Source organism: Apium graveolens, chromosome 6 (assembly GCF_009905375.1).
Source record: "Apium graveolens cultivar Ventura chromosome 6, ASM990537v1, whole genome shotgun sequence".
Taxonomy (NCBI): Eukaryota; Viridiplantae; Streptophyta; class Magnoliopsida; order Apiales; family Apiaceae; genus Apium; species Apium graveolens.
In genome coordinates, this window is record NC_133652.1 from 34432449 (window position 1) to 34447748 (window position 15300).

General features: G+C 38.8%; 1 non-coding gene across 1 annotated transcript; it reads right to left on the reverse strand.

Moving 5' to 3' along the window:
* Positions 1 to 4380: 4380 nt before the first annotated feature.
* LOC141669789 (small nucleolar RNA R71) lies at positions 4381 to 4487 on the reverse strand. Its single transcript, XR_012554048.1, has one exon. It is a non-coding gene; the product is annotated as a small nucleolar RNA R71 (small nucleolar RNA).
* Between the last annotated feature and the right edge of the window lie 10813 nt (positions 4488 to 15300).

Consider the following 15300-nt stretch of genomic DNA (forward strand, 5'->3'; position numbering starts at 1 on the left):
CTCAAGGAGAGGCAGGTTCTTCGAGAGCCCAAGGAGGAGATGGTTCGGGATTGGTTGATGTCCAGTACAGGAGGCTTTCCAGGAGGATGGATGCGATGTATGAGTCACAGAGTCGGTTTACGCAGGAGCTCACCCAAGCACTTGGGACTGTATTTAGAGACCTTGGAGCTAACATCCAGTGGCCCATTTTTTGGTGAGGATTCTGCTTATCCACCACCTAACACTCCACCCTCTGAGGATGATGATGATGATGATTCATCTGAGTAGGTATACCCTGTGTTCCTTTCTATTAACTTCATTGGGGACAGTGAAGATTTTAAGTTTGGGGGTGGTAGTTAAGGAACATATTTGTGTGTGTGTCATGTAGTTGCATTTTCATGTTAGTTTAGTTCATATAGTTGCATATTTTTGCCATATAGTTTTTTATATCTTTAATTATCATGTCATATAGCTCATACATATACCATGATCCCTTTGTGTTGCTTTACCGATTAATATGTGATATTGATACGAGTGTAGTGATAGTGTTAGAGTGATGTTGAATCTTGTTAGGTTGACATGCATGCTAGAAACACTTATAATTTCACTAAGTCTTAGAGTATGCTTAAGGACTAGATTGTTGTCATGGTTTGATGGTTTTTGAGGTTAATCTATTGCTTATGCTTAGAATGCATGATAGGCTCTTAATAATAAAAGACATGAAAAGATAAAAATTGGAAAAATTTGGAATTCATTGCTAGTTATGGCTAGGCGTCAAATGGCTAGTAGCCGGCTCGTATTGTATACGAGTAGTCTAAGGTTGAGCAAGATGGAGCGAAACGCATTTGCTCAGAAATTAAAAAAAATGGTTTAATGCATAATTGATCATAAGTGGGCTCTTTGGTATTCGAGTTATTAAGTTCTTAGGGGACTTTGTGCCTAGTGACCTTAGGCTTTTATAGTCTGGGATCCGCTAACCTAACGTTCGCTAAATGGGTACCATTGCATAAGTCTTTTGTGGACCTCACTCATTACACGATCAAATAAGCATTTGTTTTATGTGTTGAATAAAAGCATGATTCCGTAATAAACTCCAATAATCTTATAGTGTTATAAGTCATTTTGTGTCTAGAATATATTCTTCGTATAAGCTTGTGATTACCCTGAGGATAATTAAGTTATGGTGATTGATCTAGTTTCGAAGCATATCTGTTAGGCATTCGCACATACCACGATTCTAGTTGTATGTTAGCTTGCGTGATTTGATTGATCTTTAGTCGCCTAATTGCATTTGTTGATATGTCATGTGTTGGTTGGTTTAGTCATCGCGAAGGGGATCGCTGCATTCATATAGTTTGCATTCATGCATGTTTTATTCTGAGTCTGTGACGCTTAAGGACAAGCATCGATTTAAGTTTGGGGGTGTGATAAGTGGCATTTTATACCACTTAGAGCGTCTCATAACGGCTTGAATTGGTGTCTTGAACTCGAGTATTTTGTGTATTTGACGCGTTTTCGAGTATTTTTGCATTTCAGGGTATAACTTGCTTAGATAGGTGGATTTCATCAAAATAAGCTTAAGGAAGTGTTTGGGATCAGTCTAGGAATGATGAGCGAAGAAATCAGCAAAAACAGAAGCAAGCCAAGTATTTTTCCAGAAAGGTTGCAGGTGCCCTCCTGATGGGAGCAGGCGCCCGCGTGGAGGATGCAGGCGGCCGCCTGTGTGCGGAAAATTAGAATCTGGATTTTATAATTCGAGTACGATTGGGCTTCTATTGATGCTGGTTCTTTTGGGTTATTATATAAACCTTATGGGAAGACGTTTTCTTTATCAAGAGCGAAGGCAAGAAGATCGAGAAGACCGTTTTAGCACGCAACAACGAAGAAGAGGAAGCATACGTTTATCTTGTGATTCTTTTAATTCGTTGTAACTATGGATGCTAGTTTTCTTTATGCTTTGAACCTTAATACTCTTGTGATGTACTTCATTATTTATTAAGAATTTTTATTAGTTTTATATCGTTGTGTTATTATCATGCTTTCATATGAACCCATGGTGACGATGAGTTCTAATATGGGCTAATCGTGATCATGGGATCCTAGCAGATTTACTATGGATTTCTTTAGTTAATTGTTTAATACCTTGGTATGTGGTGATTGTATGATATCTAGCATAGGTTGTGCTTATTCGTATTATGTGCGTCACGAACATGTAAGATAGCCTGATAATCTCTTGTGAAGCCACAGTGAATCTTGAGATTTAGAACTTGCCATGCTAGCATATGTTCATGTATTGTATGCATGATTAGTGAGTAACTCTAACCGTTTTACTTGTCCTGTGTAATCATAATGAATAACTTGCGCTTAAATCATTATGTTGTCAAATTCTGTAGACATATAGGGTATCAACATAATTGATGCCTATTCAACTTCTATCTTAATTGTGGATGCTTGGTAGAATGGTATTCGTACAACGAAAGTTGGCATTTATCAGTTTCGTGTTGTTCGATTAATATCATCATTATTACATGCTAAGGGTAATAAAAATAACTATTGAATGAAGTAGTAATGAAGTCAGGATCTCATGTGTGTTTAATATTGTTAATTTAAGTGTTTAATTCTCGTAGTAATTATTAGTTAACCATTCTTAATTGTTATTGTATTGACATTGAAGAATAATCATACATTGGTGAGTAAGTGTTAATTAGATATAATTAATCAGAGCCTATGTGGGAACGAACAAGAAATCATTCTATATTACTTGCGAACGCGTATACTTGCATGATTTATTTAGCGCATGCTTTGTGCCTAACACTTAGGCACACGGATAAGTGGTATTTTATACCACTTAGAACGTCTTATAATAGCTTGAATTGGAGTTTTAAAATCAAGTATTCTGTGTATTTGATGCGTTTTTCTAGTGTTTGTGCATTTCAGGGTATTAATTGTATTTCGGGAGAGAATTCATCAATAATAAGCCTTGGCATGTGTTTAGCATTGCGAGAGGGAAGATAGGAGCAGATTGCAGTGAAGAAACGGATGAAAAATGGATCAGTTTCCAGAAGGGGGCTGAGCGCCCGCTCAGCAGAGGAAGCTGAGCACCCGCTCAGGAACATATAAGATAGGGTGTTAATCTCTTGTGAAGCGACGGTGGATCTTGAGATTTAGAACTTTCCATGCTAGCATAGTTTCATGTACGAGTATGCATGATTAGTGGGTAACTCTAACCATTTTATTCGCCCTGTGTAATCAAAAGGAATAACTTGTGCTTAAATCGTTATGTTGTCAATTTCTGTAGACATATAGGGACTCAACATAATTGATGCCTATTCAACTTCTATCTTAATTGTGGATGCTTGGTAGAATGGTATTAGTACAATAAAAGTTGGCTTTTATCAGTTTCATGTTATTCGATTAATATCATCACTGTTGCATGCTAAGAGTAATAACAATGGCTATTGAAAGAAGTAGTAATGAAGTTGTGATCTCATGAGTGTTTTAATATTGTTAATTCAAGTGTTAATTAAGCGTTTAATTCTCGTAGTTAATTGTAGTTAATAACTAGTTAATCAATCTAAGTGTTATTATCTTAACATTGAGAAGTAATCATACATTGGTGAGTGAGTTTAATTGAACATAATTAGTCTGAGTCTCTGTGGGAATGAACTAGAAAGTATTCTATATTACTTGCGAACGCGTATACTTGCGTGTGTTATTAGCGCGTGTTTTCGCCCTAACAATTTTTTGGCACCGCTGCCGGGGACTCGGCGTATTTGGTTAATTTATATACTTACCATCATTGGTCATTAGGACTCAGTGATTAAGACGTGTTACTTATTGTTTCCGGTTGTGTTTCAGGTACTTTAGCGAGCGTTTATGCAAACTCGTTCTCGAACTCGCAAGAGGACTTTAGATACGGCTGAGGAGACAGACGAAGTTCTTGATATTTTGGAGAAGATAGATTTTGAAGATTCGAATTCAGGAAGTATGCAGAAAGAACCATTAATCATGGGTGATCGTATTGTTCTGGCAGATCCAGCTCTTATGGATTTTTCTTGGCCTAAAATTGATGATATCCAGTTTAGCATCATGCACCCGGCTATTGAGGCCAATAACTTTGAAATCAAGCTGGAAACTATTCAGATGGTGCAGAATTCTGTTTCTTTCGGAGGTGTTGTGACTGAAGACCCCAACATGCACATAAGGAATTTTTTCGAGATCTGCAGTACATTCAAGTATAATGGTGTGACTGATGAGGCTATCAAGCTGAGGCTTTTCCCATTCTCTCTGAGGGATAAAGCTAAGGACTGGTTACATTCTGAACTAGCTGGGTCTATCACTACTTGGCAAGATCTTGCGCAAAAGTTTCTGGTTAAGTTTTATCCAATGGCGAAGACTGCGGCTATGAGGAGTGCTCTTACTCAGTTTGTGCAGAAACCTACAGAATCTATGTGCGAAGCTTGGGAGCGCTACAAAGAGATGTTGAGAAAGTGTCCACATCATGGAATGCCTGATTGGATGGTGATCACTGGTTTCTATAATGGTTTGGAGGCCCAATCTCGGCCCATGCTCGATGCAGCAGCTGGAGGCGCCTTGTGGGACAAAAGCTATACTGAGGCTTATAATCTTATTGAGACTATGACGGCAAATGAGCATCAAAACCCAACTCAAAGGATGATATCTGGGAAGGTAGCAGGTATTCTAGAAGTCGATGCAGCTACAGCTATTGTAGCGCAGCTCCAAGCGCTGTCTATGAAGGTCGATTCTCTAGTCACCTATGGGGCCAATCAAATAGCTATGGTCTGTGAGCTTTGTGCAGGTTCTCATGCTACGGATCAGTGTTCTCTTGTTAATGAATCTGTGCAGTATGTGAACAATTATCAGTGACAGCAGTAGCCTGTGCCAGCTATGTATCATCCTAACAACAGAAATCATCCAAATTTCAGCTAGAGTAATAATCAGAATGCTATTCAGCAACCATATCAGCAAGGCATGAGTAAATAGTTCAATCCACCTGGATTCCAGCAACCACAACATTATGCTTAAAGGCAATCATATCCTCAACAAGGAGGTGTAGCTTCACCCTCTAGTACTGATTTTGAGGAACTTAAGTTGTTGTGCAAGAGTCAGGCGGTTTCTATCAAGACCTTGGAAAATTAAATCGGTCAAATAGCCAATGCAGTGCTCAATCATCAACCTGGCACACTTCCCAGTGATACTGAAGTGCCAGGCAGAAAGGAAGCTAAAGACAAGTCAAGGCTATTACCTTAAGGTCTGGAAAAGTTACTGATGCTGAAAAAGCAAAAGAAGGAGAAGCTGAAGCTGGTGATGAAGAAGCTAAGCAAAAGGAGAAAGCGGCGGAACCAAGGAAGACTACTGTTGAACACACTCTGCCTGAGGGTAATACAGGGGAGAAACGGCTCTATCCTCCACCACCTTTCCCTAAGAGATTGCAACAACAAAAGCTGGATAAGAAGTTCGGTAAGTTTCTGGAGGTGTTTAAGAAACTTCACATCAATATACCTTTCGCTGAGGCTCTGGAGCAAATGCCTAGTTATGCGAAATTTATGAAGAGTATTCTTTCAAGGAAGGTGAAACTGGATGACCTTGAGACCGTTGCTCTAACGGAAGAATGCAGTGCTGTGTTGTAATAAAAGTTACCTCCAAAGCTTAAAGATCCAGATAGCTTCACCATTCCTTGTACCATTGGCAAGTTGTCTTTTGACAAGTGCCTTTGTGATTTGGGAGCAAGCATCAATTTGATGCCATTGTCGATCTTTAAAAAATTGAATTTGCCTGATCCAAAACCCACCTACATGTCTCTATAATTGGCCGATCGTTCTATTACATACCCATGAGGCATAGTGGAGGATGTGTTAGTAAAGGTGGATAAGCTCTTCTTTCCTGCAGACTTTGTTATTCCGGATTTCGAGGAAGATTAGAAGATTCCCATAATCTTGGGAAGACCTTTCTTGGCTACAGGCCGTACCTTGATAGATGTGCAGAAAGGTGAACTTACTATGCGGGTGCGGGATCAGGATGTGACATTCAATGTATTCAAAGCAATGAAATTCCCTACAGAAGATGAGGAGTGCTTAAAAGTGGATTTGATTGATTCTGCGATTACGTCAGAACTTGATCATATGCTAATAACTGATGCATTAGAGAAAGCCTTAGTGGGGGATTTTGACAGTGATGATGAGGATGGCAATGAGCAACTACAATATCTAAATGCTTCTCCCTGGAGGCGAAAGCTAGACATGCCATTTGAATCTCTTGGTACCTCTGAACTCAAAAATGCTGAAGGAATGCTCAAACCATCTATTGAGGAAGCACCTACCTTGGAGCTTAAACCATTGCCTGAACACTTGAGGTATGCTTTTTTAGGTGATGCATATACTTTACCTATTATTATTGCATCTGACCTTTCAGGTAGTGAGGAGGACAAGCTCTTAAGGATCTTGAGAGAATTCAAATCGGCTATCGGATGGACTATAGCAGACATAAAAGAGATCAGCCCTTCATACTGTATGCATAAGATTCTGCTAGAAGAGGGTAGTAAGCCGACTGTTGAGCAACAACGCAGACTTAATCCTATCATAAAAGAAGTGGTGAAGAAAGAAATTCTGAAGTGGCTGGATGCAAGAATCATTTATCCTGTTTCCGACAGTTCTTGGGTGAGCCCTGTGCAATGTGTACCTAAGAAAGGAGGTATCACTGTGGTAGCAAATGAGAAGAACGAGCTCATCCCCACGAGAACAGTCACAGGATGGAAGGTATGTATGGATTACAGAAAGTTGAACAAGGCCACGAGGAAGGATCACTTTCTTCTTCCGTTTATTGATTAGATGCTTGACAGGTTGGCCGGGCATGAGTATTATTATCTTCTGGATGGCTATTCGCGTTATAATCAGATTTGTATTGCACCAGAGGATCAAGAAAAGACTACCTTCACTTGTCCATTTGGCACGTTTGTTTTTCGCAGAGTTTCATTTGGGTTATGTGGCGCACCGACCACTTTTCAGAGATGTATGATGGCTATATTCTCTGACATGATTGGAAATAATGTCGAGGTGTTCATGAACGACTTCTCCGTCTTTGGACATTCGTATGATGAATGTTTGAATAATCTTCGTGCAGTACTCAAAAGGTGTATGGAAACTAATTTGGTGCTCAATTGGGAAAAATGTCATTTTATGGTGCATGAAGGCATTATTCTTGGGCATAAGGTCTCTAGCAAGGGTCTTGAGGTGGACAAAGCCAAGGTGGGAGTCATTGAAAATCTTCCACCACCCAATTATGTGAAAGGAATCTGTAGTTTTCTTGGTCATGCGGGTTTTTATCGGCGTTTCATCAAGGACTTTTCAAAGATATCTAAGTCGTTGTGCAACTTGCTTGAGAAGGATGTGCCTTTTAAATTTGATGATGACTGCTTGACGGCTTTCGAGACTCTCAAGAAGAGTTTGATAACTGCACCAGTTATTACAACACCTGATTGGACAGAGCCTTTTGAGATGATGTGCGATGCGAGTGATTATGCGGTGGGCGCAGTTCTTGGGCAGCGCAAGAATAATCTCTTTCATGTGGTCTACTATGCTAGCAAGACCTTAAATGGGGCCCAAATGAACTACACCACTAATGAGAAGGAGCTCTTGGCTATAGTCTTTGGTTTCAAAAAATTTCGATCTTATTTTCTTGGGACAAATGTGACAGTGTTCACTAATCATGCGGTCATTCGCTATTTGGTTTCCAAGAAGGATTCGAAGCCAAGACTCATTCGTTGGGTGCTCTTACTACAGGAATTTGACTTAGAGATCAAGGATCGAAAGGGTACTGAGAATCAAGTAGCTGGCCATCTCTCTAGATTGGAGAATCCCGAGTCTACTTCACATGATAAGACATTGATCAATGAATCTTTTCCGGATGAGCAGTTGTTCGCAGTTCAGGAGGAAGAGCCATGGTTCGCAGATATTGTGAATTATCTTGTAAGCAATATAATGCCTCCTAATCTGACCACAGCTCAAAAGAAGAAGTTTTTGCATGAGGTGAAGTGGTATATGTGGGATAAACCGTATTTGTTTAGACAGGGAGCTGACCAGATCATCAGGAGATGTATCCCATTCTGTGAGACGGAGGGGATATTACGAGACTGCCACTCCACAGTTTATGGTGGACACTATGGTGGTGAGAAGACGGCAGCTCGTATTCTGTAAGCAGGTTTTTTCTGGCCTACTTTGTTTAAGGATGCTCATCAGTTTGTTTTAAGGTGTGATCGTTGCCGATCGTTGCCAAAGAGTGGGAAATCTTACGAGAAAGGATGAAATGCCGTTAAATGTGATGCTTGAAGTCGAGGTCTTTAATGTTTGGGGAATCGATTTCATGGGGCCTTTTGTCTCGTCCTGCAATAATCAATACATCTTGCTGGCAGTCGATTATGTCTCAAAATGGGTAGAAGTCAAAGCTCTACCGATGAATGATGCTAAGGCAGTGTTGAATTTTCTTTATAAGCAGATTTTCATAAGGTTTGGAACGCCACGAGTAATCATAAGTGATGAAGGGTCGCATTTCTGCAACTGTAAGTTTACTTCTATGATGCAGCACTACAATGTGAATCATCGTGTTGCTACTGCCTATCATCCGTAAACAAATGGTCAAGCGGAAGTGTCTAATAGAGAGATCAAGCGCATTTTAGAGAAGGTTGTTTGTCCATCAAGGAAGGATTGGTCGTTAAAGCTCGATGAAGCTGTTTGGGCTTATAGAACAGCATATAAGACTCCACTTGGGATTTCCCCGTTTCAACTTGTGTATGGTAAGGGATGTCATTTACCTGCGGAGCTTGAACATAAGGCCTATTGGACGTTGAAGAAGTTGAACCTGGATCTAGATGCAGCCGGAAAGAAGCGAATGCTTCAGCTTAATGAACTTGATGAATTTCGACTCCAAGCGTACGAGAACAACAAAATGTACAAGGAAAAAGTGAAAATGTGGCATGACAGGAAGTTTCATCCTAAGTTATTCGTGCCGGGGCAGCAAGTTCTTTTATTCAACTCTCGTCTTCGACTTTTTCCTGGGAAGTTGAAATTAAGGTGGTCTGGACCTTTTATTGTCAAAACTGTGTTTCCACATGGAGCGGTGGAGATTTTTGAGAATGATCCGGACCAAGCATTCAAGGTTAATGGTCAGCGTTTGAAGCACTACTATGGGGACACGGAAAACCGGGAAGTGGTTAGTGCCGTTTTATTGTCAACTTGAGTAAGGTACGCTACGTCAAGCTAATGACGAAAAAGAAGCGCTTCTTGGGAGGCAACCCATGATTTGTTGTTACAGGAACCCTTAGAAGTTAGTAATCTATCCAAAACCACAAAAAATCAGAAAAATAGGGCAAGAAAAAAAATTCTAGAAAACCCCTGAGCGCCCGCTCAGCTCTGCTGAGCGACCGCTCAGGGGCCGACTGGGAGAATTTTTTTTTAAGTTCAATAAAAATCTGAAAAAATCTGAAAAATAAAAAAACAAAATACAGCCCATTACCCACGACCTATTTCCCCATTATCCCATGTTTTTAACCCTCAAACCCACTCCTAATCAAATTTTACCCTAATCTATACCCTATATATACATACACCTATTCCATATGCTCCCCATACACTTTCAAACCTTAAACTCTCTCCCAAATCCAAAAACATAAATCTTAAACACTTTTACTCAGTTTCGATGGCACCCAAGAGATCCAGGACTATCGATAGCAACAACACTGTCCCTACTGCTGATTCTTCAAGGGGTACTGCTGCGAGGCCTCGTTTGAATGATAGGGCTGCTGAGGAGGAGTACACTAGGCTTCTGGGTAAGCCGATTTTGAAGGAGAGGGGGTTCTTACCATCGAGGAGGGATGGTGAGTTATTGCCTATGATTGCTGAGAAGGGTTGGATTGCTTTCTGTGAGTCTCCTGAAGCAGTTCCGATGAGCGTGGTTCGCAAGTTCTATGTGAACGCGAAGGCTGAGAAGAATGGGTATTCTGTGGTTCGGGGGATGATGGTGGATTATCACCCTGCGGCGATTCGCCGTGTGATTGGGCAGCGACAGAGGAAGCCCACGGAGGAGAATTGGAATGAGAAGACTGCTGAGGATTTTGAGTTAGACTTGATTTGTGCTACTCTCTGTAGGCCGGGCACAGTTTGGACCTTCAAGACTGGGACTAACGAGTATCGCCATTTTTCGGCGATTGCGATGAACAGGTATGCCCGTGCATGGAATGCTTTTATATACGCTAATATTCTGCCTACTTCACATGCACATGAGGTCACAGTTGAGAGAGCACAGTTATTATGGGGAATTTTGAATGAGGAGTACTATGTGGACCTTGGTGAGTTCATCTACCAAGGAATTCTGAAGTTTTTGAGGGGAGCTAAGCACATGAACATCCCTTATGCATACACGGTTACAAAGCTTTGCCGAGCAGTGGGAGTTCAGTGGCCGTCTCATGAGCAGTTGTAGTTGCCGGCCGCTCATATTGACTCCGGGACTCTGCATGTGATGCAGGAGTGGACCGGTGGTGAGCCCGAGGAGCATGGGATGGGTTATCGTCTTCCAGGAGGGCGTCCAACACGAGGTGCTACCATGGCGAGGCCAAGGCGAGATGAGGTTGGTTCTTCTAGAGCTCAGGAGTGTGCTGGGATGGCTGATGCCCAGTATAGGAGGCTGTCGAGGAGGATGGACGCTATGTACGAGACACAGAGCAGGTTTGCTCAGGAGCTCACCCTTGCACTTGGGACTGCTTTTCGAGGCCTTGGAGCTGACATCCAGTGGCTAGTTTTTGGTGAGGACTCTGCATATCCGCCTCCTGATACACCACCTTGTGAGGGTGATGATGATGATGATCTCTCCGAGTAGGTATACCATGTGTTCCTTTCTACTATCTTCAGTGGGGACAGTGAAGATTTTAAGTTTGGGGGTGGTAGTTAAGGAATATTTTGTGTGTGTGTCATATAGTTGCATATTCATGATAGTTTAGTTCATATAATTGCATATTTTTTGCCATATAGTTTTTTTTATATTATTTATAGCTTTATTTATCATATCATGTAGCTCATGCATATACCATGATCCTTTTTGCACTGATTTACCAATTAATTTGTGATGTTGATGCGAGTGTAGTGATAGCGTTGAAGTGATGTTGAGTCGTGTAGGTTGATATGCATGCTAGAAACACTTGTAATTTCACTAAGTCTTAGAGAATGCTTAAGGACTAGATTGTTGTTATGGTTCGATGGTTTTCGAGGTTAATCTATTGATTATGCTTAGAATTTTATAATAGGTTCTTAGTGATAAAAGGCATGAAAAGAAAAAATGGAGTGAAAATGGAATTCATTGCTAATTATGGTTAGGCGTCAAATGGCTAGTAGCCGGCTCATATTTTTATACGAGTAGTCTAGGGTTGAGCAAGATGGAGCGAAACGCACTTGCTCAGAAATTTTGAGAAAAAAAAAATAGAAAAAAATAGAAAAAAAAGAAGAAAAAAAGAGAGTTAATGCATAATTGATCACGAGTGGGCTCTTTGGTATTCGAGTTATTAAGTTCTTAGGGGACTTTGTGCCTAGTGACCTAAGGCTTTTATAGTCTGGGATCCGCTAACCTAACGCTCGCTACATGGATGCCATTGCATACGTCTTTTGTGGACCTCACTCATTGCACGGTCAAATAAGCATTTGTAGTTATAAATAAAAAGCATGATTCCGTAATAAGCTCCAGAAATCTTGAAGTGTTATAAGTCACTTTGTGCCTAGAATTTTTATTCTTCGTATAATCATGTGATTGCCTTGAGGATAGTTGAGTTATGATAATGGATCTAGTTTCGGAGCATATCTGTTAAGCATCTGCACACACCACGTTTCTGGATGTACGTTAGTTTGCATGATTTGATTGAACTTTATTCACCTAATTGCATTTGTTGAGATGTCGTAAGTTGGTTGGTTTGGTCGTAGTAAGGGGGATCGCTGCATTTCATATAGATTGCATTCATGGGTATAAGTGTAAGAGGTTGTGGGACAGTCCATCAAAGTGTAAGAGGTTGTGGGATAATCCATCAACGTGTAGGAGGTTGTGGGACAGTCCAACATAATGCCCTAATGTGGCCAGGGTGATGACCTAAAAGGAATTTGTCCTTCTACTAGTAGAGAATTATAGAGAGTGATACATTGCCTGATCAGCAAAGGTATCACGTTATTCTAGCGGTTTCCTTCTTCCAAATGTATTTGAATAAAACTTTGTGTTTACTTTTCATACAGAGATTCTAAAGAGGTTTTACAAAAATGAGTTATACAAGTCTTACCTTGTAACTTCATCGATATGATTAACTTTCGAAAACTGATTAAACCTTGAACAATAGTAGTTTTCAAGTGAGTTTTATGAGAAATATATATAAGTATTTTAAAGTATCTTGTAACTTTATTTTTTAAACTTATATCTGGTAAATGATTATTTTATGCATGAAAAGATTTTCAGAAAGTTATCGACAAAGATACTTTGCACTATTGAACAAACTATATATATTTTGAAAGTATATATTGAATATTTTGCGACTTCGTCTCGTTAAGATATCAAACTTGGTTCATTTTTGCTTGACCAAGATTTTCATAATTACTATAAAAATGTACATATATTGTTGAACAATTATATGCTATTTTGGTAGGCTGTGTTGTTCACCCTTGCTTATTTTTATCTATCACAACAATAGCTATGCGAGATGGACAGGATCAAGCTCCCAATTCGCGAACGGATAGGAAACGTTCCACAGTATCCTGTAGGCGTTGATGTCACTATGGCCGAGGTAGGAACTACCAATAGGCTAGGCTTTCAACTTTTGATGTACCGGACTTATGTATATCTATAAATTGTTATAGTGGCAAGGAACATGTAAATTTATTCAGAAATCCTTTTGAGGTGTAATAACTTATAATTAGTGGATCATATGTCTTGTGCTATTTTGTGCTCATCTACGAGACTATAACGTGTAGTGTGTGTATATTGTGGGGTCACAGTACGCAATAGTTAATTGTTTATTCAAGATTAAGTGTTATTAATGGAAATGGAACTCGTGCCAATCCGGATCCCCGACCCCGGATTTGGGGGTGTTACAATTAGAATCATGTAGGCTTGAGTTATGACATGAGGAGTGATGAATACGCACCAAAGTGGTTACTAGAGAAATTAAGTTATACTCGCACGGATGAATTAGTAAAAATCTGCACAGTGCTATAGGAGATTTGGATTTTGAGAAACAAAAGGGTTTGGGAAGGAAATGTAGTCACACCAGTCATGATCATGAAAAAATAGTTTTAATTCTTTAGCCGAATGGCAGGAGGCGATGGAAAATAGAAAGAAGCCCAGTTTCGAGGAGAGCCAATGCAATTCGAGGGAGGACATTAACTGGCTGGCTCCTCATATTAGTACTCTCAAACTCAATGTGGATGTTTCTGTTTTTCGGAAATGAAGACGTTTTTAATTAGTATGGTCCTACGAGATCACGAAGGTACCTTCTTGGTAGGAAAGATTCTCAGACTCACAACACGAGATTTAGTAACGGAAGGAGAGGCTATATGTGTTCGAGAAATCTTGTCATGGATTATGGATCAACAGATTTCATGATAAACGAATCTTGATTGAGTCAGATTCATTACTTACTATTCAGGCCATTAAGCATAAGCGTTAGTATTACCCGGAGGTTAGAGGTTAGGAATGTTATCGAAAATTGCTACCAACAACTTGAGTTCTTAACTCAGGCCACATTTCAGTTTGTTCGGAAACAAGCTACTAAGATAGCTCATGAAATAGTTAGAATTTCTTGTTTAGTTGATTCTCATAATGTATTCATGTATCGTCTTTGGTGTTTGTTGAAGACTATCTTACCTGATTGTTTGACATAATAAAAATTTATTTTCGATTTTGAAAAGAAAATTATTTCGGTCTCAAGTATATTAATTTATGAAGGTTTAACTGCACGGAGAAAATGAAGTTAACAAAAAAAATAACTTAGTTAATTAATCTGCTTCATTACGAAGGAAATGAGGTTAAAAAAATAATTCATAAATTTATAAAATTCAAATATATATCACATTTTAAATGCTTTGTATGAAAACTGCAATAGCCGGGATGATCGTATAGATACGATCCGTACAAATCTATTATCTCTCATTGTGGTAGGGCTCACCATAATTTAGCTAAACGGATTTAGATTTAAACAATAATATATATATATTAGTAATATACAATTAATAATAACATTGAAATTTATAAAATACATGAAAACTCCACCATATTAAAAATCAATCTTAATGTATTTTATTTTAAGATATTAATATTTATATATTTATTATATTTTCATTATTTTTATTTAATAAAAGCATAAGAAACGATTGCATTTTTCTCTTTTTCTTACCTCTCTTTTTTGAAGGTCATAATTTTTTATATTCTTTATTATAAAATGATTAAAATAGTAAAAATAAATTTATTATAGGTTACAAACTTTCTTGTTTTCAAGTTCTAAATTTAATTAAACTTCTAAACTTATTTTATAAATAAAAGTTGTTTAGACCAAAACGAAAACTAACCGTACCACTTTAAATGAATTAATTTAATTTGATCTTTTCACATAAAGATTTGATTTCATATTAGACTCTAGACAAACAGTTAATTTTAATTTGAGCCCTCCAAATTGTCCAAATCAACCAATGCTCACACCGTCCCAATACTACCAGCACTTGTGTCCAAATTTTATATCAAGGTCGACCAAGATAATATTTGGGCAATAATTGAATTTATATTTTAACACTAAGTTTATTTATAGTTCAATTTTTTACTAACTCGACTGCCTTATTTCCTACTTTCCTTGTACAATGGCAGAACAATAAGCAATTTTCACAGAACAAAAATAAGATCTTACATTACATTTACATGTATCAAGTGCCAAGCTGACTTGGTGTGCAATGTTAAACTAAACCTGGGAGTGCAAATTGCAATTAGGATGAAATTTAGATGTAGACAAATTTTTATTGCTGATCCATAGAGGTTGTTTCCGTGAAAACTCTCAGCTTCTTACGTGCAACTTGGTATTTTTATGATTGTTATATGTTTTCTTGTTCTTTGCGGTTCAATTTTACCAGTCTCCTGCCATTTTCTTGGTTTCCAGATATGTTTACTCACTCGTTTGCAGAAGAAACATTGCAATTTGTTGATATACTACTTTTACATACATTATGGAAGGAAGAAAATGTAAGAGATTGTTTGGCCAAAAAAAGAAATTGTAGATCTTCAGCTTCTCAGGTCCAA